At 35.3% G+C, this 15073-nt stretch overlaps 1 protein-coding gene across 4 annotated transcripts in view; it reads right to left on the bottom strand.

Annotated features, from left to right (window-relative positions):
* The window catches only part of LOC138334703 (probable G-protein coupled receptor No18), a 36302-nt gene extending 27604 nt beyond the window's left edge, over nucleotides 1-8698 (bottom strand). For 2 of the 4 annotated variants that reach the window (XM_069283378.1, XM_069283377.1), the window contains exon 1: nucleotides 7994-8698. The gene's annotated coding sequence lies outside the window, so the exon portion shown is untranslated. Of the gene's footprint in view, nucleotides 1-6055; nucleotides 6137-7993 lie in introns of all 4 variants that reach the window. The other 2 variants (XM_069283379.1, XM_069283380.1) reach the window with 2 other exon arrangements.
* Nucleotides 8699-15073: the final 6375 nt, after the last annotated feature.

The raw sequence follows: 15073 nt of genomic DNA, 5'->3' as shown, positions 1-15073 counted from the left end.
TTAAACAGACAACTCTCTTGCGTCAATTCAATGGTTGCAAGTTTGGGGCCGAAATAATCAAAATAACACAAAACCTACCACCACCTGACCAAAACTGTCAAACGGTTTAAACAGAAAATACAAAAGCGTTATTTTTATAAAGGCTTATTTTGCGAATTGTCTACACGTCAATAATGTATTATCTGTACGTAATTATTGAAAAAGATATCGATGCCAACAAGTTTGCCTAATGTAATAATAACTTTCTGATATAGTATCTAAAGCAGATGACACTCGAAAAAAGGAATGACAAAAAGAAGCCGATTTTTGGAAGACATAGGGAATCTAATAAAATACTTTCCAAATTCAAGTACAGAACACTTCAGCAGCCAAATGGTGATATTAAAAGAACTTCGTATTTTGGAAACGTAGAAACAGAATGAGACCTGATTTGATGGCGCTGCCATATAAAACAGACCTAATGGCTGTGGCAAGTTTAATTGGTACGGATATGACATTAAATGGATAAGTCAATCATTCTTCCGGATTTCTCTCAGCCGTCTTATCGATTCTATACAGACTAAATTTCCAGCGTTTATGATTTTCTTTTATATTTTTTAACAATAACTCTCGTTTAGTAGCCAGCCCGATATTAATGACAACCAGGCGCCGGGCCATCACGCCGCATTTAACGGCGCCGAGCTGGACCCGAGGGTATCTCTTTTGGAGTGTGTCTTATAGGTGATGGGCTTTCTAACATGAGAGCATTGCTGTTTACAGGCACAAAGCTGTGACATTAGCCACTAGACAACTAAATCATGGCTTCGTAATTTTTCGAAGCTTCATCTGAAGGCCCACAAAGGGATAGTTGTGCGATGAAGTTCAGTTATTATAAAGAGGTATTAGGTGCTTTCTTTGTTTTTTCCTCATTATAGTTATTTTAGAATGATATTTATGTCCTGGGAACGCCATATGCTGATTAGTGTTACACATTATTGGGTAATAAATGTCACAATCAAATCAAACATCGGTTTCCGTATAATTGCTTCTGACACGTGATTGCAATGTTGTGGGAGGTAAATTTAAGATCCTTATTCTCCCTGCTTCACATATAGATGTTCTAAACAAACTTCACAAGGACCACTTTCTGATGATTTGTACGATTTACCATGTACATATCAACCACTCCAACATTTGAACAAGAGAATTGCAACAAACTCGCATTTATATTTTAGCAAACCGCCATCGAGCGATTAAAGATTGAGAAAGTCAAAACAAATACGATAACGGTTATTGTCCAGTCTCCCTTTTAATTAACATTTTAGTAAATTACGTCAAACATACTCCAAACATACTCTACTTAGCAGAAACGTGTCTCTAATGTCTTTAGCCAGCACGTTTATCGATATAATCAACGCATATTTCCATGTCGTCAAGATACGTTTCCATTGTTAGTGTTTAAGACTTTTTAGGAAGTTTAAGAACGTTTTTTTGCCATATGCAGGATAACGAAAACCGGGATTATAAGGGATCTGTGTCACCTAGCTAAATCACTACACCAAATATATAATCTTTACATACATCTTACATCTAACTGTCAGTATGCCCAAGTCTGGTGTTAAGATCTAAGTATCCCGGGATCCTTTACACTTATAACTGTTATTTAAAAAGTGTATCTTAATTCAGATGATAACATGTAGCGATATTAACTTTAATGGGCAATAGGGGGCCACGGTGTCTGATTGATTATGTGCGTCGACATTTTCATACTCTTCTCTTTGGAGTTCAAACTCTAAATAGCTACTAGATACTGAACGTAGACTGGAGATGCCAGCAACTCCTTACCAACTAACCTCTCATTCAAATGCATAATTTCTCGGTACATCCACCAGTATGAAAGTCCAAAGTTGAAATGAAGTTGTTGGAGCATACTTTAATAAGTCAGACGTGTTGATCTTAATCGTGTACCAATCAAAAACGGCGACTTCTCTATCTAATTACACACTTTCACATTATCAAGTTATGTCATTGAGCCGAAAATCTTGTCAGCATAAGTACAATAGCTATGGCCAGAATTGATATTTAGGCTAGCAATTTTTGTAATTGGTTGGCGTCCGCGCAGCAAAGAGCATCTAGTCAGAGACGAGCATTAAATGGGGATGTGTGTGGGGAGCTCAATTAAACACGGCTCCTAACCTTCATTTAGTGTATATACCGTCAATCTATATATTTATCAAGATTTGTTTTGTTCAGACATATATGTTGATAGTTTTAATTTTGACAGAAGCGTATTTATTTGTCTTTTTCCCCATTCCATTCTTAACAAGACTTACTGCGGATGCTTTCGACGCAATAGAGTTATGTCTTTCTATCTTTCTCTCTCCACAAACCACAATAAAGGGAGTAAGTCCATCGATTCGAGAGCGAAAAATTATAAAAGAGGATTCAATAAAGGAGAAAGGGCATCCGAAGGCTATGTGAGGGGATTAAGATCGGGGAGGGGAAGTCTGAGATTTGGGACAGTCTGCTGAAGCTTCAATAAAAATAACACATCACTGATTGATCAAGGGAATAGGGATTATTTCCGTCTTAAATCCTACTGCTAACCGCACGAGAAACTAAATTACTGATGCAGTACGAATTATTTAACAACATTGGAGGAACTACACGGTAAACATTTGCCGCACCTTTCCTGTTTAAAAAACAGATAATTCCTAGTTTTATTCAACGGTTTCAATTATCTTTCGTTCTTTATTTTGTAGTTTGCCTTGCTGGATTAAATATATGTGTTGCGAAAGTCTATAACCAAATACGAGAACTCCTGACCAAGGGGATATTGAGTTTACAGAAGATAGAACTATTAGATTATAACGCTTTATCAAGCAATGAAGTAAGTTTCATTGTAAGTCCTTAACGCCACACATTAGTATTACATATTGGCAAAATCCATCAACCTATAACTAGTACTTAGTACCTGTCCGACATGGTCAACTGACCGTGAGACGAAGGTAAAGTTTTACAACGGAAAACGTCTTTTACTTGTTTTTAACACCTCAGTTATTTGTATTTGTCAGTGTGGTTCCAGCATTGTCCATATCAAACCTCTGATATCACTCGTCCATGTTACACATAGCCTTAGTAAAACCGTTATAGATGCGCCGTTATATATGTGTATATGGATTTGACTTGCTGAATTCATACTTGGGATTTCAAGACCATTTCGTAATAAGACCTTTGCGAATACATTATCGTAAAACAACATGAGGAACACTCTTCCTAAAAACGATGGATACTCTCTTAAATAAGTTTACACTGGTTTACTTAATCAAAACAGGGCATTCGAAATCCGAATTACACACCATTAGATGACGCGGATAACCATGACGTTCAAACCATCATTTTTATGTACCTTTGTATCAGTGTATCGGTGATACGGAGGTATGTTTATCAAATCTATCAGGAAAACCTTTAAAAACACTATATCAATCAGTACTCGTGGCCGAGAATACCAGACAAATACAGTACAACCAAAGTATTTTGTAAGCTAAAGGTATCTTAATAATTGTTTTGAATGAAATTTTGCGCATTTGTTTTAAATTTAAAATAAGATCTATAAAAGCGCAAAAATAGACAACCTATTCTGAAAATAACTCATATTAATCATATCTTTCAAGGTTATTTTTAACAACTGCCTTCTAAATATAACCTTTTAAAAAAGCCACATTTGACTGAAATTGGCAATGTGATTCATAATGACTATTTCACTGGTTTTCTATTCCCGAGACATATTGATTCAAGTAAGGCAATATGTTACGCTGTCCTTCAGTTTTGGCATGTCAATTCATTACAATGGAAGTAGAAACTACGTGACTTTGTGTATTTTAACATTGATCATATCATGCTGTAAGAGCGATTTATATATATATATATATATATAAGTAAAAAAGAACCGTGTCCATGTGATGGTTTCCATATACATAAAAAGAAAACACAACTATAAAACAGTTTTTCCTCCCTAGCGCTTTCTCGGCTCATGCCGGTCTTCAGGGGTTTAAATTCTTTTATTTGTAAAACATGACGTCATAGTACAATGACATCATAGTAAGATTATGTCATGACATGGTACATAAAGATATTGTGAATGGTTCTGGAAGAAACTAACAAAAACATGAATCTGAATTAGACATTTGATATATTTCTCTTTTTAAAAGATCTGAATTAGACATATATATATATGCCTAATTCAGATCTTTTAAAAAGAGAAAATAAAGAAATGTATTTCATTCAACTTATGAAACCTGTGTTAAATTCAGAACGGGACAAAGGAACTTCATATTAGTTTTTATTTTGTCCTCATGTCTTTTACAAATAAAAGAATTCAAACCCCTGAAGACCGGCATGAGCCGAGAAAGCGCTAGGGAGGAAAAAACTGTTTTATAGTTGTGTTTTCTTTTTATGTAAATATATATATATATATATATATTTAGCTTTTTAGGACCAGATTTTTTGTTTTTCTGCCGGATATCTCCTGGTCCTATTTGAGAGATAATGATGTTAATTTTAGTAGTGACACATTATCGTATCGTTTGCCGTAAAACGTTAATGATATAATTAAATAATTTGTAGATATTATTCGTCTTGTTTCTCGCACGAAAAGAAAATATTTTCACACCAATAGAAATGATCTATCCAAAAAGCCTAATCTGATACACATGTTTCCATTGTTTTTCTCCATTAAGCGTTTCAACATCCCTGATCATTAACAGTGTTCTATGCCACAGTATATTATCTTAGAGTGATAGTCCGTCTACTTTTTCAACAGATGAAAAGATGAAATCCGGAAGTAAAAAGAAATTATTTTATTGTATAAAATATGAAAGATTTGTTAACTAAGTAAATGTTAATTTTCTGTTGGATGTTTACGTTTAACTTTAGGCTACAAGTCTCCATAATCAAGTGTTGGGGATTTTTGTAGTTTGTGGGATCATCACCCTGCTCAGTGTTAGCTTTGTAAACACCACATTGTTGATAGGGAGATGGTATGTATTACATGTAAACATGTACTTCTGATAAGCTTAACAAGTCCAATACACGGTAATGAAATACAACGGATCTTCAATGATATACTGAAAACTATACTGCAATACAACATCTAGGTAAGATATGTGGAAACTGTAGTCCATTATGTTCATCGGGACTGGATTTTAACAAAGAAAATGATGATGTCGTTTTTGATATCATTAAAAGATACGAAGAGTTTCCGATATGTAAGATAATTATTGCGTAAAGAGGGTCATTGCTTCCAAATCAAAAAAAAAAAAAAAAACATTCTCGTACATATGACATTTCCCTGGTATTAATTCCCCTCTGTTAGATTTAACGAGGAAGAAAAACATTTTGATGGATGTTCTAGAGAGTATTTCCGACCGATCAACACGACAGAAACGTTGAATATCTGCCAATCATATGACTTTTTTTTATTTAAACACATTTTGGTGTTAATACATATAAAATAGTTTGGACTTATAAAATTCCTTCCCATGATGATGTGCAAAACATACCATTTCAATAATGAATATGCAATTATACAAAAACCATAATTACTATATTACTATTCATGAACAAGTAATGAATTTGGCAGACAAGAAATACTTTTGGCTAACGTGAAAAATATAGTACATAACCTGATATGGTACATTACTCCTCTATACCCTACATTATGTAGAGTTAAGATTTCAGCGAAATATGCCTCCTCAAAAAACAGGTAAGAAGTATCCGTATGGAAAATAACTGTCAGTCTGACAACTAGCTTCCAAACCTGGATCTTATACTGTAAAACATGAATTATTATGAATAATGAATTGTCAGTTTTAAAAAACCTCAATTTCGTATATACAATATCAGAATCGGTGTTCCAGAGACCAAACACGAATGTTACTACACCCATAAATTACTTTCAAGCTCCAATCCACTCAAGACGCTAGCCTTGAAAATTTCATTTGTAAGGTATTAGAGGATTACTCTGGGGACAGGACTAATAATTGTTTTTTTTCTTAATTTGTTTTTCAGTGCATACCTGTTCATTTAGTTAGTATCTTTTTCCTGTTTCAATGTCATGAACTAAACCCAACCATCTCGACGGTTGACATCGGTACTGCTAAACAGAGGAAATTACATATATACACACGCAATTGCAGGTAAAAAGGCTGATGACAAAAGAAATCCACATCAAAATAACCATGTCATAAAACTTATAAAAGACAAATCATGTTTAAATCAAATAGATGGACTACTGATATGTCGGCTTTTGTTTATCAAGCTGCACCTGTAACGGTCATATGCATATCTATCTCATAAAAAAGTAAACATGTTAAATAATTAAAATCTATAGTGTAAACCAGGTACACCAGTTAAAAGTTAATCTATCACTTTAAAAAATCATTTCCGCTATGCGAATTCCCGATAGGTAAGCAATTCATGAAGAGAAACATTGAATCTACATTTTGAAATCAAATAGGTCACCAGGTTAAATAATTTAAAATACTACAGTCTGTATACCCGTTACAACAGTTAAACGTTTTAAACACGTTTTTCGTATATATCAAAATTCTTCAGCAAAATGGTTTCCATTCCATTTTATTTCCTACCAAACAGCTGTTGATCCCAATATATGTATATAACACTTGTTACTAATTCTCGCCATCCCTTCATAATTGGATAAAGTCGTGAGAGAATGACCTGACATCTGTTAACAATCACGAGCATTCACCATAGTGGAACGAAAGCGATATGACAAGTATAAAGAAATGCTAAACGTTGTTTTACATATAACGATAAGTCAACAGGTGTAGCGTTACTGAGAAATCACATAAAACACATATCGTTCAAGTCTCTATCACTGAAATATTATATTATATCAAATGGGTGCCATTTTATCTTTGATGATATGTTCTGGATTTAGCACTGGCTGAGTGCCATTTGATTTAAGTCCCTATATTAACTGTATCATAGTATGTCATATCCGACGGCTATTGGAACACATGGTATTCCTCGTCTACAAAAACGTTATAAATGAACCATAGGGGTAAAATATTAACAGATATTCAACTGTGTTGGTGAACAAACAAGTTTTAATTCTTAACATTTGAAATTTAGAATATGCTGAAATGTAAACGTGCGCTCAAATAGCACAATAGCCTTGAGTAACACATGAGGATGGACCATGTTGGAATATGTACAAAAAATTTACATTTGTCACAATCTATATTTATCTATAGTTGCTCATTTTATAATAAGTTGTTTTACACGTACTTTATTCTTAGAATGTATTTATGAGACAACTTACCTCTTTTGCCCGATATCATGTTACATTACAAATTATATGTCATATCACAACTGCATAATTAGCGGCAATTATTTAATAACTACTCGTGCCAGCTTAAATGGAAGCACGCAAGAGATTTCCATGTGAACGAAATCCGAAGTAATTGGGAAAATACTATTAGGCCAAGTGTTCCTTATCTAATTAGCTCGTACCCGACTTTCTTGGTAAAGACAAGTGCAGTACGACTGAAGCAACCAACAGATTACAAAGCTATGCTTTGAATAATAAGATTGTGTAATCCGACCACCAAAAAATGGAATAAATACTGAATTGCATTTGTTAGAACACATTTGACGCCAAACTATTATCATGGCGTCACCATCTTTAAAGACATCGTTTGACAATTCATTCAACTCCAAGGTCCAAACTCTCATGGAATGGTCCATCTATAATGTGATAATATTTGTATACTTCACGTACATTTTATATAATAAGTGTCCGAAAAAAATCGTAAAATTGAAACCAAAATAAACAATCAAAGAGTGCAAATTTACCATCAAGTATGCTATGTCATTGTTTATTTACCTACATTAAACACATAACCTTCTGTCATCTAGATATTATATTATCTTATATCAGTATAACCATATAAGCGTGTGTAATAATTATGCTCCTATATGTTTAACTTACCTTAGGATAATGTCCAGTAATACTGTTGTCACAACACGCAGTCCAATATAACAGTCCTGAAGATTTGGTCGCTATTCCGAACACCCATGTGCCCCGTCAGAATCAAGAGTGACGGTCTCTCAGATTTGAGTCGATCCTTTAAACTTCCTGTTGTGTTATCATTAAGAACACGTGTTTTGAATTCGAATTCGATGTTGTGCTGTAATATTTAAACACAAACGGAAAATTAACACTGCTGAGTATACAGACGAGGTCTGTGTGCGCTGACGACAGACAGCGGCGTAAGCGCTGTATACCACCTGATATATGTCAAAGAAATTAAAACGTTATTGGAAAACTGCGAAGGAAAGTATGCTGAATTGCTAAATCGATACGCGATATGGGTAAAAGGATACCATGTCCTTAGCATGTTCAGGTAGTCCCGCTCCGAGCGACTTGGTATGAATGAGTATAACTCCCTCCACGCGGGGAGGGAACATGCCGTAAAGAAGTACAAAAATCAATATCTAGCTGAGGCCTCATGCTCGTGTAAAGCCATGTCCAGATGCTTCTACGCTGACCATTCCAGTTGCGCCACGTGCATTCCCCTTCGGGAGGTGTCGGTAGGTTTAAGTATATCGTTGTTTGATGTTTTAGTAAATATCCGGTGAGTGAGATGTGAAACACTCGTCTGTTATGAACACATATCAAGTTATATAAAGAAAACATTATCCCTCCTTCCCAACCTGCTTTTCTTTGGCTGCAGTTCATTAGTTTTTGTTTACTTAAAAAATAGGACATATTGGCATAGCTTCATATCCTTGAATTTTGGGTGAAATATCAGAAATATTCAGAGAACGAATAGAGTTATCTGATAACATTGATATACACATGTAAACACTGTACATTAGACAACATGAGAAAATTCCACGTCATGATCCATAGATTATACTTAACTTGACTTACATTTAAATTGTAATATTTGTTTTTATAGTACATGTACATATTGGTGTTTTCTGTCGCATGTGTTCAATTAAGAATTGATTGTCAATTTTGTTGCTTACATCGACTGATAAAGAAAGTTAATCTCGTGCAAATGAAGTGAACTGCGTAGAAGTTCATGCAACATTTGTACGAGATTTCAGGTATACAAGGAAATGCATGCATGTAATAATTTGGAGAGGGCGTATACAAGCTTTGCCTCCTGCTCGATCCAAGTAATTTCTTCCTGGTTTAATAAAAATACTTTGGTACAAAAAAAATCTTCTTTGCTTAAATGATTACATGGTGGTGATATTTCAACCGGTGCTGGTAATAGACTGAAGAACTTTACATATCAATTTAAAAGATACGATATCGCCGGGCGTATTTCAAGCTAGATGGTTAAAAGTTAAGTAGAAACTTAAAACATATTGTATATAGATGTGATGTTATGTCATATTTAATGTCAGTTATGCGCCGACTAACATAGATTTTTGTGACTACGCCATTGCTTAAAATATCATCTATTCGCACCAATTTCATTCAATAAATATTTACCATAGTTACCATAGTTTGGCCCTGCAGGTAGGGCGTTAATTTTACCTACTTACCCTATTGCATGATCGTAAAAGACAACTAAATTTTACATCTTACATTTATTCTTTTCCTAACTGACTTTAGGTTTCCTAATGCCTCCCTTGGCACCGCCTCACTTTTGGCCTTGAGCTAAGCGTTCGCCCCTGTGAGGAAGACTCTGGGTTCTGTCCCCTGGCCGAGACACACCAAAGTCTATAAAAGTTTTAGTTTTCGCTCCTGCTTAGCGCTCAGCAAACAGGGAGTTGGACGACTGGTTCACCCGTTGTCAGTTTAATTTGATCCGGCGAGGTGTGCTGCTAGGTGTCTTCGGCGGCATTCTTCAGTGATATAGCACTATGAAAAAGGGGCAACAGTTCCACTATACAAGAAGACACAATACGAACATACCGCAGTCTCCCAAAATACGCACATCGCACTTCACACACGCTACACACTACATACATGGGAGGCCGTCCTAACATGACCCTAGCTGTTAATAGGACTTTACAATAATCAAACAAACAAAACCATAGTTATCATTTTATAGTGTAATTGTATTAGTTTAGGTTTGTTTTATCTGTGTAAAGATACAAGCTAAGTAAGCTCTTCAAGCTGTTCCAGACATTTATTCAATGTCCTTCAACGATCAGCCAATCCATCATTTCAAACATTCTTCCATAACAAGTTATATATTTTATTTTAACATAGCAAATCAAAATTTATTTCATATGTGAAATTTGTAATTTGTTTAGAATTTTCAAGACAGTATGTCCTTTTAAGAGGACACAATAATTAACAATAGAAAATACAATAAGACAAAGGAAACAAGTTTAACAATAATGTAGTTGTATCCACAGCAGCGTTGGTTTTGATCGCTAAACCTCGTTTGATTCTGTCTTTGACCTTCGATCGCTAAAAGTGTTTTAAAATTCCGTTAAACTTTATTTATAGTATTTCTTTCTTTTTCTTTTTTTGTTAATTTCATATCTTGTGACTGTTTTTGTTTGGCCATGTGCTAGTCAACCTTAGAAATTCGACAATCTGTTTTGTCTACACGGTTAGGATTACTTCCATACCCATAATAAAACGGTCGTATAAACACCTTATATCCCTATAGACATCGTATAGCGGATTCACCTGATTCAATAAGGTACTGGTTTTCTGTCACACAAGATATGCCGGGAATAGTATAGGCTGGTGACCAATAGCCTATAGTAAACAAAGCACACCAACACTCAACGACGTCACTAAAACAGACAGGAGCAGATTAATAGGTCTGTTTTTGTTGAGTGTAGTTCTACATGGTAGGTATTAATTGTAACACTAAATATGAAGTGGTCCAAGAAAACACATTTAACCAATTTCAGACTTCTTTTATGTCCTGTTTGTACATAAAACAATGTAAATTGTACGTGATATCACCATTAATGGTTGTGAAATGCAACTTAAGCTTGGATCTATTTCTTATATATTTTCTAACTGACGTTCTTCTCCCATGACGCCGCTTCCATTTTGGATATTAGTTGAACGCTTACCCTTCTACTGAATGCTTTGAGGTGTGTCCCCTGGCCATGATACATTAAAGTGTGTAAAAGTGATAGTTTCTGCTCATGCTTAGCGATCAGCATAAAAGGTGTGGGACGACTGGTTTGCTGTTATCAATATAATGTGATCGGATGGGGTGTACTGTTCTGTATAGCACTATAAAAAGACCAATTCTTCCTATTACAAAGAGACACAACGCAAATATACCACAGCCTTCCAAACACACACTATCACAAGGAGACACAACACAAATATACCACAGCCTTCCAAACACACACTTCACACATGCTACACATTACAAACTGGAGGGAACTTGGCTACTGCAACTTTGTCATATCATTTTATTCCCGGTTGAGTGAATAGCTACTTTAAAACATTCACACACAAATCAACATTTTATACATACTGATTAATATACACATTCGTGCTTTGATATTTTTTGATCAGTTAAAGCAGTACACCGGTTTTGAGACACCAAAAATAACGTTCGTGAAGAACTATTACCATTGATAAGTGATAGTGACGTTATATTTTGACGTCACAATCGCCAAAAAGCCTAGGTTGAACTTATCTTACTCGACTAACAGCATTTCATTTTAGTATCTCAATACCCCAATATATAATGTATTTTACTTTTAGAACAATGTAGAATGGGATAAATCGGGTCACAAATAACACCACACTTATCACTGAACAAAGATGAATGTTAACCTCGTATTAACTGCTACTGATGTTTCAATATATCTAATTTGCTGGAAATACAAAAGATGTATATCCGAGAAGGCAAGTAATTCGAATAGTATGATAAGTCGAAGTTTCTTATGACATCACGACTTTTAAATGTCAGAAAATGTTTCTTATTAACTTTAAATACATCTTAAATATTGGAATCGTCCTTCGTCATATAAACTTCGCCCAGTTACTATCTATTCAAAACATATTACTGATGGTTGTCACAAACAGTAGTTATTGATACATTTTAATTGAAACCACACAAAGCGGATGAAGGTGTCAAATATAAAACTCTACGAATGTCAATTATTGCATTGGCCAGAATCTAAGGTAGGTTTCCCTTCGATAACGTGATGGAATGACGTCATGGTTAGGTTGGGTTTCGATCACGTGGTTCAGCGGATGTAACAAGGAAGTAACATGATCATTTAATTGGTTCATTTTTATACAGAATCATAGGCTCATTCCATGTTCCAGGTAAATGTTTGAAATTTATTTACAAATTTCGAAGTTATCACTTTCCTCAAACAGTGTAGTATAACGTGTGTTCCAGCTATGTTTGAAATTTATTTACAAAATTTCGAAGTTATCACTTTCCTCAAACAGTGTAGTATAACGTGTGTTCCAGCTACTGTGAACATGTGACAGTGGAAACATTACGCATTGTCTTTGTTTGTCGCCAGGTATTTTACAACTTCTGTTGTTTTGATTACGAGAGAACACTGCAGTTGCAGTAAGTAAATCGAAAGAATTGAGCATCCCACGCTTGGTGTGATTGATTGCTTATCATTAAAATAAATAACATAAATAATGTACGTACAACTGGAATAACTGGACTAACCTTAATGTACTAAACGAAAGGCCACACAGGCTAGGCTTTATTTGTGCAGGCACACTATCTATTATCCATGTTGGAGATAAGTTCTGGTTCTCGTTTTCATTATTACCACCAATAATGAACTTGTCAAATATCCAGACGTTTCGATGTCATATTCTGTGGACGTATTGTAGTAGTATTATATCCCTGTGTAAAATAATCGCAAGCCCGAATACAATCGCATTACCATCGATTGTTACTGGATATAGAAGCATCATCGTCCCACCACCGGTAATGCCGGATGACAGATGCTACTTAGAAACTTATTTGTGAATAAAAAGGAAAAGATGGGCGAAGTACGGAGGAGAATAGTCGGAAGAGCGGGTACGAACTGTCAGGTTTTTCCGTAGAATAACGATTTCTAATACATGACAGACGAACTTTATTCAACAAGGAAAAAGAAGTACTGGTTAATTGAGGCCGCTAAATGATCAGCCTTGTGATTGTTATCAAAATATGATCATACGTTTTTAATACTTAAATGGTATAAGACGGATAACTGATATGTCTGGAGTCATTTAATAAAGCGGGAGTCAGTTCCCGATATACAGACACTTGTCATCCGAGCTTAAACGTGTAGAATTAGGATCATATCCGCATTGTATGTAACCCTTATTTAACATAACTCAATTTAATTATTATTCTTTTATCTGTGTAATAACCGATTAACGCTTCAGTAGAATCGCAATATTAAAATGTTCTAAAATAACTTATGTTATTCAGTTGTATACATGGTGACATTAATGTTTGTCATATTAACGATTGGAATCATATTAAATCTGATAAATTATCAACTTATTTTTCAGTTATTTGTTTATTTACTCAATTGACATTAACGATCTGTATTTTTTTTGTGAAGTGCATCAATAATATATGAGAAAGCTGTCGCTATATAGCCTTACATTGGTGAGTACTGTTGGTACATGTTGATGTCATCACTTCATTTTACCCTTTTAAATCCGTCCTCCTACATGCAGTATAATAACGTCATCGGACACATAAAAAGGGTTAATTGATAGTGTGTGGTGTATGTTGTGAGTCTTCAGCTGCTCTTAAATTGCGTTTGCAATAGTAGGCGTTAGTACAATTTTATGTAATGATCATCATGATGACCTGATGTTTTGTTGAAACTTTTAATATTTTTCTGCTTTTGATGAAAACTTTCTACAGCTCACGAGGGGCGTTAAATAAGTGCATCTTGGCAACACGTACTAATGTTTTCTTACAAAACCACATCGCTGAAATGTTCATCACACTATCGAAGGTTTTTCATGTCCTCAAATTATCGTATACTTGACAAATAACAACACTGGATACATAAAAACAAGTTATGCAATTACACACTTTTTTATGGCATATACTGCGTCATCAAATGACATTTTCTGTTTTGCAGATGACCTATTTCCGTTGCTTGCCTTGCAAACCAGCGGGGGTTTCGTAATGGTAAAATTGCAGCCCTTAAATCAGAAACATACGTTTAAGTATTCCGTGGCATAAGGATGTATTACAACTCGTAAACAAATGGAGTATTGCTTCCTGTTTTACTCTTTTGGGAAAGAGTGAAATTGACCATGTAATAGATTCGCTGCAGATGTTGAAAAGCATCTCAATTAAAACAACTTAGTAACAGAGGTGATTTCTTTAAACACAAAAATTGGGTGTGGACACATTAACTTCAGGGTTAAGTAATTAATAAATGTAGCCATGAATGGGGACACAGTTATACAATATTAGGTGGGAATCTCAGAACACTGGTGGGCGTGGGCCGTGGGTGTGGGGAGAGACACATACAGAATGGGCGAAGGATTGGTTATAAATAAGGCATTAAGGATCAGTGTGTGGCGGTTGGGTTGACTCGTATGGTAGATGGGTCGGCGAACGGGGTGTGTGTGTTGGGGTGCCCTTATGATACTAGCGCTCTGTATGGTAGGTAGGGTGCACTTATGATACTAGCGCTCTGTATGGTAGGTAGGGTACACTTATGACACTTGAGCTCTGTATGGTAGGTAGGGTACACTTATGATACTAGAGCTCTGTATGGTAGGTAGGGTACACTTATGACACTAGAGCTCTGTATGGTAGGTAGGGTACACTTATGATACTAGAGCTATGTATGGTAGGTAGGGTACACTTATGACACTAAAGCTCTGTATGGTAGGTAGGGTACACTTTTGATACTAGAGCTCTTTATGGTAGGTAGGGCACAGTTTTGATACTAGATCTATGTACGGTAGGTAGGGTACACTTATGATACTAGAGCTCTGTATGGTAGGTAGAGTACACTAATGATACTAGAGCTCTGTATGGTAGGTAGGGTACACTAATGATACTACAGCTCTGTATGGTAGGTAGGGTACACTTATGATACTAGAGCTCTGTATGGTAGGTAG

Source organism: Argopecten irradians, chromosome 11 (assembly GCF_041381155.1).
Source record: "Argopecten irradians isolate NY chromosome 11, Ai_NY, whole genome shotgun sequence".
NCBI lineage: Eukaryota > Metazoa > Mollusca > Bivalvia > Pectinida > Pectinidae > Argopecten > Argopecten irradians.
Note: the sequence above shows the minus strand (reverse complement) of the source record. Positions and strands in the feature narration are given on the sequence as shown.